The 6526-nt window shown below is 36.9% G+C and overlaps 1 non-coding gene across 1 annotated transcript; it reads right to left on the reverse strand.

The window, feature by feature from the left end:
• Positions 1-5047: 5047 nt before the first annotated feature.
• On the reverse strand, positions 5048-5187 carry LOC115506589. The gene has a single exon (XR_003966440.1). It is a non-coding gene; the product is annotated as a U4 spliceosomal RNA (small nuclear RNA).
• Between the last annotated feature and the right edge of the window lie 1339 nt (positions 5188-6526).

The following is a 6526-nucleotide window of genomic DNA, read 5'->3' on the forward strand; positions in this document are numbered from 1 at the left end:
ACAGAAAACCTATGTCTCCATCTTCCTCTTAGTAAGGGCAGACCAGTTAAAACCACATTACATAGGGCTAGTACCTGGGTTCTAGTCTCCACTACGTACTGCTGCTCTAATATTGGCTCTCTAATAATGGCTCTCCTGCCTTATAACTTTCATGGGCTCTGGTAATAAGTTTAATTGAGAAAAGGACCCTAACACAGATGCTTTCTCAGGGAAATAGATATATTCTTTGTTCTATTTCAGGTAATACGGGCAAGGTAGACTTTGGTCATTTTTTGAAAGAATTCTTTTATTTTCAATTATTTATACGCTGTCATTTTCTCCAAAGAATTGAAGATGAACTCCAGAAGGATCTAAATTGTTGTTCCAGCCTGAATGGTGTAAGAAGAGAAATATCTGGTCCCCCTATATTGAAGATATATTTACAGAAGCCAGCAGAGTTTCCCATCCTTTCCTCTCCTGATTATACACTTCTAGTGGCATAAATTCACCTGTCTATTAAGGAGCCAGGGTTATGACATTAATCCTCTTCTTTTCCAGATCTCTAGGAGGATGGTAAAGATCTGGCATCTGTAACAGTAAACATAAGAATGCATGTTTTGCAGGCATTATGCTTTTTTCCCAAACTACTTTCAAAGTAGTAACAAGACACATCCTATTGAAAGTTCTTGACATTTATTCTGACTCCTTACTGTTCACAAATATTAGCTGAAAGACTGTATGTTCAGAACTATGATCAGTACTGTACAGACTTAAAGAGAAGCAGAAGGCATGCTGTTTTGTTAGAAAAATATAGAACCTAATTGAGACAGCTAAGACATATTTGTAAAAATTTTTTTAAATGTTTATTTATTTCTGAGACAGAGAGAGACAGAGCATGAGTGGAGGAGGGGCAGAGAGAGAGGGAGACACAGAATCCGAAGCAGGCTCCAGGCTCAGAGCTGTCAGCATACAGCCCGACATGGGGCTCGAACTCACAAACCTTGAGATCATGACCTGAGCCGAAGTCAGTCGTTCAACTGACTGAGCCACCCCAACAGCTAAGACATATTTGTGAGAAGTGACTAAGGGAGATAAACATCCCATTATTCTGTGATTTCAAATTAATGATCAAATTTCTACTTTGGAGCAGTACAAAAACAAATAAGCATAGTAGGATCAGTCAAAGGAGAGGCTAGTAAAGGCTAGAATTCCACAGATCACTAAGATTATGAAGGAAGGGTTATAAATTATGCCTAGAATTACGCATAAGACTTGGGGAGAGAGCGAAAATTATTCCAGCTCTACAACTAACATAAACATATATTCCTATGCTCTACCACTGATTGATATGAATCTTAAACTGTTTGAATTCAGCATTTTTACATCATCCTGTAAACATTCTATCATTCTCTGGTTTTCTTTCTTGGGGCACCTGGGTGGTTCAGTCGGCAAAGTGTCTGTTTTTGGCTCAGGTCATGATCTTGTGGCTCGTGGTTCAAACCCCGCACTGGGCTCTGTGCTGACAGCTTGGCACCTGGAGCCTGCTTCAGATTATCTGTCTCTGTCTCTGTCTCTGCCCCTCCCCCACTCATGCTTTGTTTCTCTCTCAAAAATAAATATTATACCTCACCAATGTTAAAAAAAAGGTATAAAAAACAAGATCATTTCAATTCAGTCCAAATACAATTGCAAAACAAAACAAAATTTCTTATAAGTATCTTTTAAAACTATAGCATTAATCAATAAACTTAGGCCATACATATTTCCTATGATCTCTCTCTTCAGAAGAGAAATAGGAAAAATAAGCCACTAAAGGATAAGCTATAGTTCCTGCTTTCTAAGAGTTTGTTGTTATTTCCATCTGCCAAGAAATCCTCCTCTTTTCTGGGTAATATCAGAACATCCCCACACCTAACTCCCACACACACATACAGACATTGGGGCCTACTTCACAGAACCCTACGTGTTCTGATAGGTGACGATGGGTTGCCAGTCAGAGTACTCTACCCTAGCCTATCCCATTCTCCAGCCAAAGAGAGGAACATAACTCAGGCTGGGCTAATGAGAGTTTTGTATCCACTTGGTCATAGTGTGTGAGAGGTGGGGAAGTGATCCAAACTGGGACAATCCGAGTCTTTCCTTAAATTTCTACAGTAGATGGAAAATAGCTCTTTCCTTTAGAATCATAAACTGGTTAAGATATAAACCCAGACAAGTTACCTACTACTCTGAAATACCTGAGTCAAAAATATATAGAGTCTAGACCAGTGATGGTGGTTGCAGGTGGAGAAAGCTGGAGGAAAAATAAGAGAGAGTGCTAATGCTATTTGAATTCCAAGCTCCAGCCTGTGTTACTGAAATACGCTCTACTTCTGTCTTTCTATGGTTTAGTTACGTAGAGCCAATACATTTACTTTTATATTTAAGCTTTTTGAGTTGGGTTTCTGTCACTTGCAACCAGAAGTTTCATAATACCGAATTCAAGATGTGTGGAAGGATTATAGAATACGAGAATAATACATAACAAAATTCTATAATTAAAATTCAATAAAAGTTCATATGAATAAGGGATATGTGTGGGACAGAACCATAAAAGAAGGAATCATGCAGTACTAAATCCTGTTAAGAATTCTGAACAGAAGATTTTAATGGTAAAATGAAACAGAACTCTTTTTTTTTTTTTTTTTTTCAACGTTTATTTATTTTTTGGGACAGAGAGAGACAGAGCATGAACGGGGGAGGGGCAGAGAGAGAGGGAGACACAGAATCGGAAACAGGCTCCAGGCTCCGAGCCATCAGCCCAGAGCCTGACGCGGGGCTCGAACTCACGGACCGTGAGATCGTGACCTGGCTGAAGTCGGACGCTTAACCGACTGCGCCACCCAGGCGCCCCAAAACAGAACTCTTTTTAATGAAAAAGAATTCTGTACTTATGTAAGTACACAAGCAAAGAAATGGAGGCAGAAAGGCTATTTAAAATACACATACACATTTCAACTATATACATAACCTTTGGCTGAGAAGTTAGTTCATTTTATCAAATTACCTGAAAATTCATTAATATGAGTCTAATGTGGGATAATAAGTCTTTGAAAAGACATTAAGGCTTTTAGAAGGTTATTGGTCACTGTACTATGGCACATATTAATGTGGTTATTTCAATTCCTCTTAAAATACAATTGAAGGAATGGGTGCTTTGATGAAGTGTCAAGAAGCCAAGAGAAACTGTGACAGTCTTGAGGAAGAAAAAGGAAGGAGAACTTGACCTAATAATTATCAATACTTATCCTAAAGCTACATCGAGACATTGAGACACTGAAAATATTTGTGCAGCCATAGAAAGATAAGCAGACAACTTGGAATTATGCATTGATTTAAGCATATGTATTCTTTTTAAATTTTTAATAAATAGAATTCTCTAAATTTTTATTTTACCTCATTTAAACTTGGATCTACATGATGTTGTGTCTAATATGGAATGCAGATAAATGGCATTCCTCTTAGCATGTAGAGCTGTGAGAAACTCTTGCTTCTATAGCAACAACAATAAAACACAGACAAAATTAACAACAACAACAACAACAACAACAACAACAACAACAACGTCCCATGCAACTAGTAAAGAACATTGAATATAAGGAAAGTGAATTCAATGAATTGAATTCCAGACAAAATAAGCTCTCCATATGAAAGCAGAGAGCCATGGTGTCAGCTTCCATTACTGGAAGTGGGCATCTAGTCTAGATAGGAATGGACAGAGGAAGGCCCTGTCATTAAAAAAGAGCAGGATGAGAAGGAATCATCTAGGTCTTAGAAAAAAGGATGGGCTGGAAAGACAAAACAGAATCTGAAAAACCCCCAAATACAAAACAAATGGCACTAACAATTGTCCCCTGCCTCCTCCAATGTAAATGTAAATTTCACCCCTCACAAAAAACAAACAGAAAAGAGGAAGGAAGGAAGGAAGGAAGGAAGGAAGGAAGGAAGGAAGGAAGGAAGGAAGGAAGGAAGGAAGGAAAAAGAAAAAAAAGAAAAAAAGTGGCTTTGGAAAAAACCAGAATGAAATAACAGAATCACATTCAGTCATGGGTTGTTACATGTGTACCCAAGCCAAGGATTATTTTATTCTGCTTTTTTCCAAAGCCACTTGGTTCAAAAATATCTGAAACTGCAATCCAGCCTCAAATAATAATATGATTGGGGTCCCTGGGTGGCTTACTTGGTTAAGCGACCGACTTGATTTTGGCTCGGGTTATGATCTTGCAATTGTGAGATGGAGCCCCACATAGGGCCCCTGCTGAGTGTGGAGCCTGCTTGGGATTTCCTCCCTCCCTCTCTCTCTGCTCCTCCCCCACTTGTTTTCTCTCTCTCTCTCTCTCTCTCTCTCGCTCTCTCGCTCTCTCGCTCTCGCTCTCGCGCTCGCTCTCGCTCTCTGTCTCGCTCTCTCAAAATAAATAAATAAGCTTTAAAATAATGATAATAATAATAACAACAATAATATGATCAAAATGTAGCAACATGAAAGGTTGGATATTACTCTTATCATGGGCAAAGTCAATTGAATTTAAAGGTATAACCCAACCCCCATTCAACTCAATTTTAGAACGTATCTAAATAATTAGCCCTTCACCCTAAATGTCAGGCAGAGAAAAATGCTTGAATTTTCTGAGAAATACATAAAACTAAATAAAAGAAAATTATATCTTAATCTCCACTGTTCTATACACAATGCCTAGTAACAAAAGTAACAAAAGAGTAAAGAAGCACAAAAATGTGACTTATAGACATGAAAACAATCCCTATTTCACAATGAAAAAAATATTACCAATATTACCCTACTCTTAGACATTTTTCAGTAAGAGATATTTATTAAGCAGTAGAATGGGCATTTAGATTAGGAATATCTACTCCAGAATCTTCGCTCTCACCCTTTTTTTTTTTTTAAAGCACACACCACACACAAAAACAAATGCAACCCGTGTTTCTCAGGATAGTAATAAAGGCATAAACCTTTTGATATAGATCATTTATATCAACATTTTGGACAAAAATCTTCCTTTTTTCCCAGTCTCCCTAGAGACTACCAAAAATTGCCAATGTGTACTATATTTCAAGTCATCATGGTGGGGTATTGGGAAAAGGTTTCAATTAGCAATAATCACGCCTCTGTAAACCTCATTGGCTACAATACTGCCACTCCGCAAAGCTTGGACAAAAATCTTAGGTAGGTGTAGGAAACAAATCTGAAAAACCCCCAAATACAAAACAATATGATTCATATATATGAATCATATATATGATTTCAGTTCTTCCCACACATATTTGCTTATTTTTTTGTATCTTCAGAATTTGATACTTCTAAAGAAGAAATCTCAAGAGAAATTAAAAATATTTTGAACTATTTAAAAGTGAAAACAGATTACCAACATTTGTGGGATGCAGTAAAGGCAGTGCTTAGAGAGAACTTTATAGCATTTAATGAATATGTTAGAAAAATAGATTTAAAGTCATAATCTAACTCTCCATCTTTGAAGCTAGAATAAGAGGGGAATGTTTTTTTTTTTTGTTTGTTTGTTTGTTTTTATTTTTTAAAAAATTTTTTTTTTCAACGTTTATTTATTTTTGGGACAGAGAGAGACAGAGCATGAACGGGGGAGGAGCAGAGAGAGAGGGAGACACAGAATCGGAAACAGGCTCCAGGCTCTGAGCCATCAGCCCAGAGCCCGACGCGGGGCTCGAACTCACGGACCGCAAGATCGTGACCTGGCTGAAGTCGGACGCTTAACCGACTGCGCCACCCAGGCGCCCCAAGAGGGGAATGTTAAATTCACAGTAGAAGAAAATAAATTATAAGAATTAGAGTAGAAATCAATGAAATTAAAAACAGGAAATCAATAGAGAAAATGAGTAAAAACAAAAGCTTATTCATTGAAAAGATCAATTAAATTGATAACCCCCTAACCAGATTAAGAAGAAAGAGGACATAGATATCGATATCAATATTAATGAAAGAGAAGACATCACCATAGATCCTATGGATATGAAAAAAATAATAAAGGAATATTATGAATAACTCTATGCCCACAAATTTGTTAACCCTAGATGAATGGAACATTTCCTTGAAAAACACAATCTGCCAAAACTGACAAAGGAAATAGACAATTTGAATAGGTCTATACCTATTAAAGGAATTGAATCAATAATTAAAACAGAAAGCATCAGGTCCAGATGTGTTCACTGGTGAATTCTACCACACATTTAAGGAAGAAATTATACAATTTTTCTATATTCTATTTCATAAGATAGAAGCAGAAGAAATACATCCTAACTCATTCTCTGAGGCAAGTATTACCCTAAAACCAAAACTGGACAAAGACATTACAAGAAGAGAAAACTACAGACCCAATGTCTCTCATGAACATAGATGCAAAATCCTCAACAAAATATTAGTAAATTCAATGCATTAATGCAAAAAATAATTATACACCATGACCAAGTAGGATTTATCCAAGGTATGCAAGATTGGTTCAACATGAAAAAATCAATA

The sequence above is a fragment of the Lynx canadensis genome, chromosome F2 (genome assembly GCF_007474595.2).
Source record: "Lynx canadensis isolate LIC74 chromosome F2, mLynCan4.pri.v2, whole genome shotgun sequence".
In the NCBI taxonomy this organism is placed as follows: domain Eukaryota; kingdom Metazoa; phylum Chordata; class Mammalia; order Carnivora; family Felidae; genus Lynx; species Lynx canadensis.